The sequence below is a fragment of the Sphaerodactylus townsendi genome, linkage group LG12 (assembly GCF_021028975.2).
Source record: "Sphaerodactylus townsendi isolate TG3544 linkage group LG12, MPM_Stown_v2.3, whole genome shotgun sequence".
NCBI classification, from domain to species: domain Eukaryota; kingdom Metazoa; phylum Chordata; class Lepidosauria; order Squamata; family Sphaerodactylidae; genus Sphaerodactylus; species Sphaerodactylus townsendi.
Genome location: NC_059436.1, coordinates 18754394 through 18767383, shown reverse-complemented (window position 1 = coordinate 18767383; position 12990 = coordinate 18754394). Strand labels below are relative to the sequence as shown.

The 12990-nt window shown below is 43.6% G+C and overlaps 1 protein-coding gene and 1 pseudogene across 1 annotated transcript in view; one reads left to right on the top strand and one right to left on the bottom strand.

The window, feature by feature from the left end:
- The window catches only part of LOC125441899 (CXADR like membrane protein), a 71079-nt gene that overhangs the window by 35366 nt on the left and 22723 nt on the right, over positions 1–12990 (bottom strand). The gene's annotated exons all lie outside the window — the stretch shown is intronic.
- Positions 4390–11542, top strand: LOC125441649 (annotated as a pseudogene).

Below are 12990 nucleotides of genomic sequence, written 5' to 3'. Positions count from 1 at the left end.
TTTTATGTAGGGCTCTACATCCACTCCATTCCATGAAGGAGGACAAAGGTTCCTTCTTTCTTGAGATACCAAAAGAATCCAGACAGCTAACATACCTCAAACATGAGCACATACGTTTATATGGATTCTTTTCAGATGCATCATTTCTTTTAACCCAAATCCACACATTCCTCAGAGAGAGAGAGAGAGAGAGAGAGAGAGAGAGAGAGAGAGAGAGAGAGAGAGCAGTGAAAATAAAACAATTGTTGGCTTGGCTAACAAAATTTGCCATCCGTGTAAATATTTTACCCTACAAAATTTAGAGTAGAATTGATTGCCTGGCTTTTTTGGTGCAGAATTTGGACTAATTTTTTAACCAGTAATTGCTTAAAATAGTATTTGAAATCTCCAACATTCTTCTTATAGAAGAACATTTTCCATTTTAAGAATAGCAGAAGATTGGGTGTGATTGGCTTGAAAGGATTGGCTTGAAACGATATCCAATAGGATAGTGAAGGGAGAGTATGGCTGGGAGTTGTACTTACTGAATTTCCTAATAACACTATTACTGAAGGTGTGAAAACTTTTGGGTGTCAGGAAGTGGCAGTTCTTAGGTGCAAATTCTTTCACAAGGTTGCCATGAAAAATTGAAACCTGGTTCATAGGGGTCTTCATATGCCTGGTATAGAGATTATTTATTTATCCAATTCACTTTGTTTACATCTTGCCTTTCTCCCCAATGGGGACGCAAAGGAGTTGATATCTTTCTTCTCTCCGTTTAACCTCACAACAGTCCTGTGAGGTAGGTTAGGCAGAGAGTGTGCGACTGGCTCAAGGTCACCCAGCAAACTTGCATGGCAAGAGCGGGAATTTGAACCTGGTTACAACCTTTACAAAAGCCCTGTAAAATAGGCTAGCAGATGGGGGGGGGGGGGAGTGGGTTGCTTTATTGTATTTATTTGATTGTTTCATTGTATACCGCCTTGAGTCGTAGAGATATGGCAGGGTATAAATGTAAAAAATAAATAATAAATAAATACGATATTGCTGTATTATTTTGTTTTTAACTTGCTAATCAGATCTATTTATATTGCAATTTTATATTAGATTGTATTTTTACATTGATGTGTAGGGGTATTTCCTGTCATTTGCTCTGGCTATTTCTTTAAAAAAAATCTGAAGTGATCTGAACCCCTCGAAGTCAACCATCAAGCTATATGGACTATTTCCTTGCTATTGAATTATAACTGAGACTGCAGAATGTGTCTGTGTAAATTTTGATCTACCTATGTCTATTAAAGGTAAATAAAGATAAAGAAAAATAAAAATAAAAACGACCTAGTGAGTTCACAAGGCAGAGACAAAATTTGCACTGGGAACTCCCGAACATTGTTTTGTTTTCTTGGACAGTGCGCTGCAGCAGCTCCTGTGACACTAATGAAACTGGAAAACATCCCCTCAATTGTTTTCTGTGGCAGTGAGTTCTAAGCAGGCATCCAGCAATCGAGCCATTCTCTTTCCTAACTTAAACCCATTTTGCAAGATGCCTTTAATCTTCAAACAGAGCAGGGGCCACTGGGGGAGGGGGGGAGCATAGTGGTGCATTCCCTGCATGGTGCAGGGAGCTGGCCAGATAACCCTTGAAGTCCCTTTCAGCTGCATGCTTCAGTGTTTCTTGCTCTGTGCTCATCCTTTTGTGTGTGCAGACACACAGAGAGAGATGTACCCCATCTACACAGCTTGACAGTGCAGATGGTTGCAGAGAGTGGAGTGGGGGGAAAACATTGCATAACAGAGGCACAAAGTGCGGGGAGGACTGAATGTCAGAATGTGCTGAAGCTCGAACCCTGGAGCATTTTAGATGCAATCTCAAGCAACTATCAAACACGATTAATTTTAATGTCATAGCATCTTAATGTCAATTACTTTTAATGTCACTGCTTTTTATTTGCTGATAACAGCAATGCTGTCTTGCCAGTAATAAATTCTGCTTAACTTAAAAGTGTGTGTGTGGAGGGGAGCTCTAGAGACGCACGTAGGTAAATCACCTGACAGAATTCCGCAGTTAAAAACGTCTTATCTATGGGTTTGGTTGTGTGTCCTGGGGCCTCATCTGTTCAAGAGAATAGCATCTGATTGTGGCTTACTGAAGGATAGTTCATTGCTGGATCATCACATTTCCCCAGTTGCAAAAGCATGGGTTGAGTTCTGTGGAAACACAATCTTTGCCACAAACACGCACACACACACACACACACACACACACACACACACACACACACACACACACACACACACACACACACCAATGTATATGTACATAACAAGCAAGGAATTAGTGTGCATTAATTACGCAATAAGCTGTATTGGGTAAAATCAAAGGGACAAAATGTTCCTTTCCCAAGAAAGGCAATAGAAGTTTAGATCAGCTTAGAAAACTACTTGGTGGTCTCCCAGAAAAATGAGTGACCTTGATTCAGTTTCTGTGTGCGTTCTAGTTGTGTGGATTGCAGTCCCCTCAGGTGGGGAGATCACCTTCAAGAAGCGGAAGGATCACATGCATTGGATGCAGAGTCCAAGAGGTTGGAACTTGGAACCGTCAGACTAGCACTGCTATTTTTTCTAAAACACAAACCGGACGTGGCATGTTTCTTCATATAGTCAAACGTCAGCAACGGGAGATACATGAACAGAAAAGGGGTGTGGGTGTGTGCAAGATCAAGGTCCCTTCATGATGAATCCTTAACACTTAACAACATGAGCAGGAAAACATCTGGTATTAGTAAAATGTGGAACATATGGCTAGAACTATGAATGTGCTAGTGACTTGGCTGAGCAGGATATTAGAACAGACACAGTGGAGGCTGCATCCCACAACCTCCAGTCACATCCGGAGCCATTTTGAGATGGCCAGTGTCAATCTGACTGCAGTGGTGAAAAATCATCAAGTGACTGTGTTCTCCGCTCTTTTTAGGTGCCTCCACCCACCCAAATGAGGCCAAGCATAAAGGCTAACTGATCACAAAGTTGAAGCAGAAACTGATGGAAAATCACCCTGATAGCCCCATACTGGCCAAGAAGGCTATGGTACTCTGATCTGAAGTCATCACCAGTGTGACATCTTCCTCTGCGCTAGGATCTGTTGTTATAAAATCCAGTAGCCCAGTTTTGTGTTCTTTCATTACCTTGAAAGCTGATCAACCGCAGCTTCTGAAAGTGAGTAATTCTGGTAGTGTTAAATTATCTTGTCTCTACGCAGGTGATCCACAAATAAGATATATAATGCTATTTCACTTGGCAGCTTTCTCCTCCTGGTGCAAATCTAGGGAAATTAGTTCAAGGAGGATTGATGTATGTTTATCAAAGTCCTTTAGGATTGGTTTGATGTCTCATCACCAGCTCTTTGAAGTCCCAGGTGGCTGCAATTTCCCAGCCCTGTCAGGAAAGGGTGGGGCATAAATCTAATAAACCAAACTAAACAGTATCTAACATTCATTGGTTAACTTTGGCCAAGGATATTCTCCTGGAGAAGCCTCTTGGGCGAAACACATAGGGAATTTTATCTGAGTCATAAAATATATCTTTAATTATTTTGCACCATTGGCCTTGGCCTAATTTTTTATCTCCTTAACTTTAGCCAAGCCAAACATATTTAAATAACATTCCCATTTATCCAAACATTTGATAATCCCATTTTCCATGAAAAATTTGAGCTGTGTGTTACAGTTCAGAGGACTTGGGGGCACCCTGTAAGGTTGAGGGGCACTAGATTTGGGACAGACAAAAGGAAATACTTTTAATTCTTTTAAACTGTGGAGTTCTCTGCCAGTGAATGCAGTGATGGCCATGAACATTTATAGCTTGGACACCCTCAGTCCAGGTGGGGGCAGGGGACCATGGCAGTGATGCAGCTCCTCCTCCTCCTGTTGGGTTCCACAGTGGCACAGACAGGAGAAGAAGAAGAGTTGGATTTACACCTCCCCTTTCTCTCCTGTAAGGAGACTCAAAGGGGCTGACAAACTCCTTTCCCTTTCTCCTCCCAACAAACATCCTGTGAGGTAGGTGGGGCTGAGAGAGCTCCGAAGAGTTGTGACTAGTCCAGTGGTGGCGAACCTTTGGCACTCCATGCTGGAAGGGGCTGATGGGAATTGTAGTTCATAGCATCTGGAGTGCCAAAGGTTCGCCACCACGGGACTAGTCCAAGGTCACCCAGCTGGCATGTGTTGGAGTGCACAAGCTAATCCAGTTCACTTGATAAGCTTCCACAGCTCAAGTGACAGAGCAGGGAATCAAACCCAGGCCTTTTCTGCACGGCCGTAAGGGCGCCTCCACGCCGGCAAGAATTCCGCCGGCGTGGAGGCGGAGGCCATTCGCATGCAAGCATGCAACGGCCCTGGAGTCGCCGGGTAGATGGACGGCCTCTGGAGAAGCGACAGCCGGGCGGCTGACTCCGTATCGGAGCCGCCTCTTCCCCTGATGGAGTCAGCCGTCCGACTCACCTTGTCGCAAGCCGGTTCGCCTGCTCGGCGTCGAAGCCCACGCCCACGCTTTGCCCTCCGACCTCCAGGGTCGGAGGACAGCTTATGGCGCTTTGACAGCCAGCAGGCAACCTAATTTGCGACAAGGTGAGTCGGACGGTGAAGCTCAGCAGCGTGTTCAGCCGGCGGTGCTGTCTGCGCACCTATGCGCTGCCGGGAACACGCTGTTGAAGGAAAAACAACCCTTTAAAGGGTTGTTTTTCAGGGCGGCTTGACGCCGCCCTGGGGGAGAGGGAGCAGAGTCAGGTCGGCGCTGCTGCGTTGCAGCAGCGCCGCCTGTACGAATGGGTCCCTGGGGACGGCGTATTTCCCGTCCCCAGGGTGCCATTAATGGGCCGTGCGGAAACGGCCCCAGTTTGTGCATTCCAACACATGCCAGCTGGGTGACCTTGGGCTAGTTGCAGCTCTATGGAGCTCTCTCAGCCCCACCAACCTCACAGGGTGTTTGTTGTGGCGGGAAGGGCAGAAGGGGAAAGGAGATTGTAAGCCCCTTTGAGTCTCCTTACAGGAGAGAAAGAAGGAATATAAATTCAAATTCTTCATCTTCTTGACCACTATGCCTCTGGGCCAATGCTTGACTACTGTGTGAGACAGGATGCTGGACTAGATGGACCATTGGCTTGATCCAACAGAGCCAGTCTTATGTTCTTTTGCCATGCAGGATTATAAATCACAATATTGACTTTTTTGTGCACTATGCTGGCCTGACCTTCTTTGGGCTTCTTCTGCCAGTGGCAGGGAATGTCCTAATCTCCGATTCCTCTTGGAGGGAGCAAGTTGCAGCATGAACTAAGCCACAGCTGTCAGTGATTATCAAGATCTGTGGCTCATTCAGAATTGTGAGGAGGAGGAGGAGGAGGAGGAGGAGGAGGAGGAGGAGGAGGGCTCCCCCATCCCTTCAGAAGGTGTGGGTATTTCTTCGAAAAAACCAGAATCCCGTCAAGCATCTTGCAATCTTGGGCAATTTCCGTCTTGCCTTTGTGTCAGCACAGGCCCAAGCACAACTGTGCTCATTAAAGAACATTTACTATAAATGGTAATCAGGTGAAATGCGCACAACTGCCAAGAGAAATGAGGCATCTCATTCTGATATAGCTTGTGTATATACATCTGACAGCTACCATAGCCCAGAGAAACCTCCAGTCCCAAACAGTTCACATTCTTTTCCCCGAGCTACACTCCGCACAGCCGTCTTGTTTAAACAAGCTAAGAAGAAATCCATGCCAGCGTTTTAACGCGAGGATCTCTTTCCCTAACCCGGCCACTCTTCCAGACACAAGGCTGTAGAGCAGAATGCCACACGCCAAACTCTACATGTTTACTCATTTTTGCATTATGAGACAGCTAAAAGAAGACCATTAAATCTACTGGCCTCCAGGGAGACTGAAGAGCTCAGCCAATCAGAATGGCACTGAGAGATCGTAAAGCTCCTAAGTCAAAACTCCTTTCAGTCTGTGTTCCTTTCATGGTGCTATTGTTGTGACACTAAGGACAACTTTAGAAGCACAGTCTCAAGAACAGCCTTTGACAATTTTGCATCTTTTAATGATGGCTGAGTTGAAGAAAGGTGGTGGAGGAGACAGGTTTTCGAGCATTTTGACGCATGCATGTTTTTGAAATCGGCACTGCATTTTGACAATTTTAGAAGGGACAAGTACCAGAGCAGGTAAAGAAGCAGAAACCTGTCCCTGTTACTGGGGTAACCGAGCCAGTGATCTGTTCACTATAATGTCCAAACGTTTATCCTAGTGAAGTAACCACACAGTGAACTGAGAAACAACATTCCCATTGGTTAGGCTTAAATTTCAATCTAATTCCTGATTGTATGGCTTTTGTTTGATGTTTTTTACACTTTACATTGGCTGCAGCGTTTGGGACTCTTTAGTTTGGAGAGGAGACACCTGAGGGGGGATATGATTGAAGTCTACAAAATTATGCATGGGGTAGAAAATGTTGACAGAGAGAAATGTTTCTCTCTTTCTCACAATACTAGAACCAGGGGGCATACATCGAAAATGCTGGGGGGAAGAATTAGGACTAATAAAAGGAAACGCTTCTTCACGCAACGTGTGATTGGTGTTTGGAATATGCTGCCACAGGAGGTGGTGATGGCCACTAACCTGGATAGCTTTAAAAGGGGCTTGGACAGATTTATGGAGGAGAAGTCGATTTATGGCTACCAATCTTAAGAACATAAGAACATAAGAACATAAGAACAAGCCAGCTGGATCAGACCAAAGTCCATCTAGTCCAGCTCTCTGCTACTCGCAGTGGCCCACCAGGTGCCTTGGGGAGCTCACATGTAGGATGTGAACGCAATGGCCTTCTGCGGCTGTTGCTCCCGATTACCTGGTCTGTTGAGGCATTTGCAATCTCAGATCAAGGAGGATCAAGATTGGTAGCCATAAATTGACTTCTTTATTTTTTTTTATTTATACTTTAAATTTCTATCCCGCCCCGTCCCCGAAGGGCTCTCCTCCATAAATCTGTCCAAGCCCCTTTTAAAGCTATCCAGGTTAGTGGCCATCACCACCTCTTGATCCTCCTTGATCTGAGATTGACAATACTTTAGCAGACCAGGTGGTCAGAACAGCAGCCGCAGAAGGCCATTGCTTTCACATCCTGCATGTGAGCTCCCAAAGGCACCTGGTGGGCCACTGCGAGTAGCAGAGAGCTGGACTAGATGGAGTCTGGTCTGATCCAGCTGGCTTGTTCTTATGTTCTTATGTTCTTATGTTCACTTTCTGTGTTTTATCATGTGCATTGTGCATAAGAAGCGGGATACAAATTTTCTCAAATAATCTGTTCTACTGTTCCCTGTTCTACTGTCAACAGTCTTGAATACCGGGGTCTGTGTATGTGTCTGAAATCACATTACAAAAATAAATGTCCTGATCACTGAAACTACCACATCTTTGCCTCTTTAAGAGATATCCATATATGGAAGTTAGGTGGTGTGATTGTATGCAAACCTATTTGAGGGAACAAACCATTTAATTTACTGGAGTTACTTTTAAAGAAATGTGTATAGGACCAAGCTTGCAGTTTCTCTGTTCGTTGTGCATTCTGCTGCACGTCAAGCAGTTTTTCATTGCTTTGTACCTTAAACAAGGGTGCCTTAGGAGAGTTCTGTTTTATTGAGCATGTGCTTGGCTGCCCTTTCTTACGAGTGTAAGCGACTGGCAGTGATATTCTGCATCTCTGCAGTAAAACAAATTTGCTGCTGTTTCGCTGAAATGATTTGGAAGGGTTTGTCTGCCCAGTCCTGATAGTCCAATCCTACGCAGAGTTCAGTCTGTTGATGCTAGTGGATTTAGATTGGAGTAACTGCACAGGATTCTACTGTCAGTTTAATGATCTGAATAATAAACGAAAGGGATCCCAAACTGCTCCTGAACACACATAGCAGAACCCTTGATTTGAATAATACATACAAAAGGATTAGCAACATTCAAACAAAGACATCTGGGAATTTAAAAACAAACAAACAAATGCCTTTGAGCTGCATAGTTTAGGTATATTGTATCTGAAAACTTGTGATTAGTGAGTAAATTAAACATCAGTTGCCCTGTAATTTTAGTTTGTGATCCACCAGATCACTAAATATTTGAAACTGTATACATGAGTTAAGTAAAGGTAAAGTTCCCCTTCAGTCGTGTTCGACCCTGGAGTACCTCTGCAAGCAGTGATTTCATAGGCAAGCCATTTTTGTGGGGTAGTTTGCCATTGCTTTCCCCGGCTATTCTTTACCCCCTAGCTATGAGCTAGGTATTCATTTACCAACCAAGAAATGGATGGCTGGCTGAGTTGACCATGAGCCAGCTGCCAGGATATCTGACTCACAGGGGGCTCGACCTTTGACAGTGTGAGTAGCAGTGCAAGTACTTAACCACTACGCCATGTGGCTCCTCAAAAATGAGTTAAGTACTCTGTAGAAATGAGCAAAGAAACTAAACATATTCTCAGCTGTGAATCATACTAGCAATAACCACTTTAATATAGAGCCAGTGTGGGTTAATGGTTAAGAGCAGGTGGATTCTAATCTGGAGAATCAGGTTTGATTCCCTGCTCTGCCAGTTGAGCTGTGGAGGCTTATCTAGTGAACCAGATTAGCTTGTGCACTCCAACACATGCCATCTGGGTGACCTTGGACTAGTCACCGTTCTTTGGAGCTCCCTCGGCCCCACCCAACTCATAGGGTGTTTGTTCGGGGGGGGGGGGAAGGGAAAGAAGAGTGTAAGCCCCTAACAGGAGAGAAAAGGGGGATATAAATCCAAACTCTCCTTCTTAATAACATAATCTGGAAGAGAATGCTATTTAGCCCTGTGCACCAGGGAAGTGCTTCCCGCATAACAAACCATAGTCTGCCATGATAACAATCTGTAGAAATTCTTCATACCATACCTCTCTCCTCCCTTCACATGTGGTTCCTAAATTCATTGCTTCTGCTTTTACAGCAAAACCGTTGTTTATTATTTCATCTAAACCACAAGCTACCCCATCCATACCATGATTCCAAACCTGGATTAAACTGTGATTTAGTATCCTAGCTGGGATGGAAGAGAAATTGCCATTTGTGATTCAGATGGTGGCAAGTGATGGTTCATTGAGAAAGCGCAAGTGAAAAGTTGCTAAGCTGCATGTGAGGGAAGAGGCAGAGAAAATGGAACCCTAGATATTCCTAAGGCTTGTTTTACGACAACAGACAATGGTTGTACGTGGATCATGTCTCTGTGTAAATTTGTTTGCTTATCCAATATTTTGTTAAGTCTGTTGAAACAAAGAAAAACGCTCTTATGTCATCATTTCTTCCAGAATTGCAAACCTATTTATTAGTGCTCCAAGCTTTCATCTGCTTAATAAATCAGTCATATTGTTAGGGCTGCATTTTGGAGCAGAAGAGGGTTACAAAAAGAGGATGTAGCTTTACACTGAAAGTATATGGGGGCTCTGTAAGGTCATAAAATCCAGGGTCTAAAATGATTTAACAGCAGTCGTCTTAAGTTCTTGTTGAGTAATATGGGTAGAGACACGAGTTTCACTTTTTCAAAAAAAAAATAATAATCCCATTTTAAAGATGCTATAAATTGTTTGAAGCTCATCTTTAAAATGATCTTCAAACAATTTATAGCAGTTTTTATTAAATTGTAAACTGCTTTCAGTATTTATAGCGATGTTCTGGCAGTCACAAGACTCAGTGTGAATATAGTCAATGAATTGGTTAAAGGCAGACTATTAATTAAATGGCTCACCCCATTATTTATAATAAGAGAAGGAGAATATCCAACCCTTTTCCTGCCAGTTTTGGATTAGACTTCTGCCCTATAATTACAAATGCTCTATAATTTTTCTGCGGCAAGCAAAAATCTTTCTGAAGTGGTTTGGATATAACTTTACAGAGTTACCACCAGATGTATACCGAATTACTTGTGCAACTTCCATCTATGAGGGGGGTGGTGGTGGTGGTTTCCTCTGGGCAAATAGTGTGAGGGGCAGGGACATCCAAGGATCCCAGAAGTCTTGAGAGTGAGAGGAAGGGAGAGTCAAGTGTGAAATGATAAGATGGCAGAGGCCCCTTCTGCACACGCAAAATAATGCCTTTTCAAGCCACTTTCACAACTGTTTGCAAGTGGATTTTGCCATTCCGCACAGCTTCAAAGAGCATTGAAAGCAGCTTGAAAGTGCATTATTCTGCATGTGCGGAATGAGCCAGAGAGAAAAGTGTTGAATAAATACTACCCTCCAGACTTCAATCCATCGAAGTTCCCCAAGCTTAAACTTCCAAAGGACCGGCAGTATGTGGTGCGGCTTATGGCTCCCTTTAACATGAGGTGCAAGACATGTGGCAAGTACATCTACAAGGGCAAGAAGTTTAATGCCCGCAAGGAGACAGTTCAGAGTGAATCCTACCTGGGACTTCCCATCTTCCGGTTTTATATCAAATGTACACACTGTCTTGCAGAAATCACTTTCAAGACAGACCCCTAAAACATTGACTATGCCCTGGAACATGGGGCTACATGGAACTTCCCAGCGGAAAGGCTGCTAGAGGAGGAGGAGGAGGAGGAGGAGGAGGAGGAGAAGCGGGTGCAGAAGGAGAGAGAAGATGAAGAGCTCAACAACCCAATGAAGGTTCTGCAGAACAGAACCAAAGACTCCAAGCTGAAAATGGAGATTCTGGAGAACCTGCAGGAGCTGAAGGAGCTGAACCAGTGCCAGGCCCACGTGGACTTTGAATCCATGTTGCAGCAGTGCAAGGATGACAAGGAGGAGCAGAAGCGGCTGGCAGTGGAGGAGGATGAGCAGGAGATGAAGGCTCTCCTGGAGGAAGCCCAGGCGAGGCGGCTGTTGGAAGACTCTGATTCCGACCAAGAATCTGCTCGCCCCCCTGCAAAGTTGCTGTCTAAAGCCAAGCCTACAGACTTCCTGCAGGAGGACTCAAGAGCCCCAGGCCAAGAAGCTGCAGGTGGAATCTTGGGAGCGGAGCATGGGCAAACTGTCCAGCAAGGCTTCGCTCTCGGGGCTGGTGGCGGCAAAGAGGAAGCCGATTCACGGAATCAATGGAGCTGGGGCTCAGAATGGGGCAGGGGGCTCAGGTGAGGAAAGAAGAAATACATCAGGCCTCCAGTGGACTCAGTGTGTGGGGGGGTGGGGTTTGAACTTTTCTCGCCATCTCTGCATGTTTTTAACACCTCTTAGAAATTTTAATAGCAATTTTGTGGGTTTTAAATTGTTAAACTACTATGTTATCCTATTTTATCCTGTTGTTCGCCGCCCTGAGCCCCACGGGGGAGGGCGACCTATACATTAATTAAATAAATAAGTCTTCTGTGGCATAAGGCATGATTTCCCAGAAGTATCAGTGTGACATATTTTCATATTATATTTGTGCCTGTTGAGTTTCCTTGTGTAATATTTCTGGAATGCGTTAAAAAGTGCAAAGATTAAAGGAAACCGGCCTTCAGAATGCGCTTTTCAGATTTGGTCTGTGTCTCTCCCCAGTATCTAAAAAGAAAAACTTCTGATAGCACATGCAATATCCAGACCAGGAAATTGCACTCCAAACTGAACTGAAATACAAGTTATGGATGGTTCTTGCACAATCTTCGTTATTTCCTGGACTTTCTGTGTTTTTAAAAAAGGAATTGTTTTCCAAACAAGCTGTAAAATAGGAGATATTTGCTGTAAATCTTGCTTTGTTTGACATGCCATGTTCAGTTTGTGGTGGAGCTCTTTTGTAGCTCCCTTTACTAGATACAATGCCAGTACGCTTTCTGTTTCTTTTAATCCATAAACTGCCAGATTTGGAGTTTAAAAAAAAAAACTATTCTTGCTGCTCAGGCTGTTTCACTCAAAAAGATATTTTATCTCAGATTTTAACATCTGGATTCTGTTTCTTGGAGATTTGGAAACACATGCAAAGATGAGCACATAAATGTTACATCAGTTTTCAAAAATGCAGATGATTATTTGGCTAAGATTGACAGGTTTTATTTTTCAAAAAACTACTTTTTGACTAAATCTCTGATTTACATTGGGCAAGTTATACTACTTTAAAAACATTGATTTTCAATGGAAACTAGACAGGACAAAATGTGATGAACATTGTAATGCCTGCGTCTTAAATATTATGTGAATTCTCTGCCTTTACAGTCCTTTACAGATGTATTGTAATGCATGCAGAAGAAACATCACCCGTCAAATTAGTAGACCCAGTGCCCAGCAAACGTGTAATGTCCCAGTGCCCAGCAAACATAAAAATTACTAGCAGTAATGTTTATAATACATACATATTAATTACTTGCACAATTATGATGGGTCATAACTTATTGCTTACTACATGGATTTTCTGAATCAGGAAAGATCTTATGCTAAGATCTTGGTATTTTTGTCCTGTAATAGTAATTCATGGCAGAATTTAAATTGGGAGCCAAAGTCTTAATGATTTTAAAACAACTTCAAGGTTTGTATTTCAAAAGCAGGACTGGAGCAGTTGCATGTTCGCTGGGATATCTTGTCACATTTTGGAATTTATGTATCAGTGACCTCTAAACTCAGGGTGTAGTTTAAAACAAAATTTAGCAGATTGGATGTCCAATGAGGGATTCTCAAGTGTTGTTTTCAAGTGAAACCTAAAGCATGTTGCAGACGTCAGAATCTGGACTGGGTTTGACGCACTTTCTCCCAGGATTTCCCCCTCCCATTGGAACATATGAGTCTGTTTGCCACATCCTTGCTGAAGGGAATGCCTCACTTTCAACCCCCACCCCAACGTGGTAGGGCAGGATGGCCTCTTTTGTTTGAGGCTTATAGGCACTGGCAGGGATGACACAGAAAAATAAAACCGGCAGTGATTAAAAGCAACAAGGAGGTCTTTCCCTTCAACATCAGCAATGTGCAACTAATACAAACTGCTTGCCTGTTATGTCGCAGTTCAGATCCGAACCCGGCTACTTTTTTGAGGGCTTGTTTC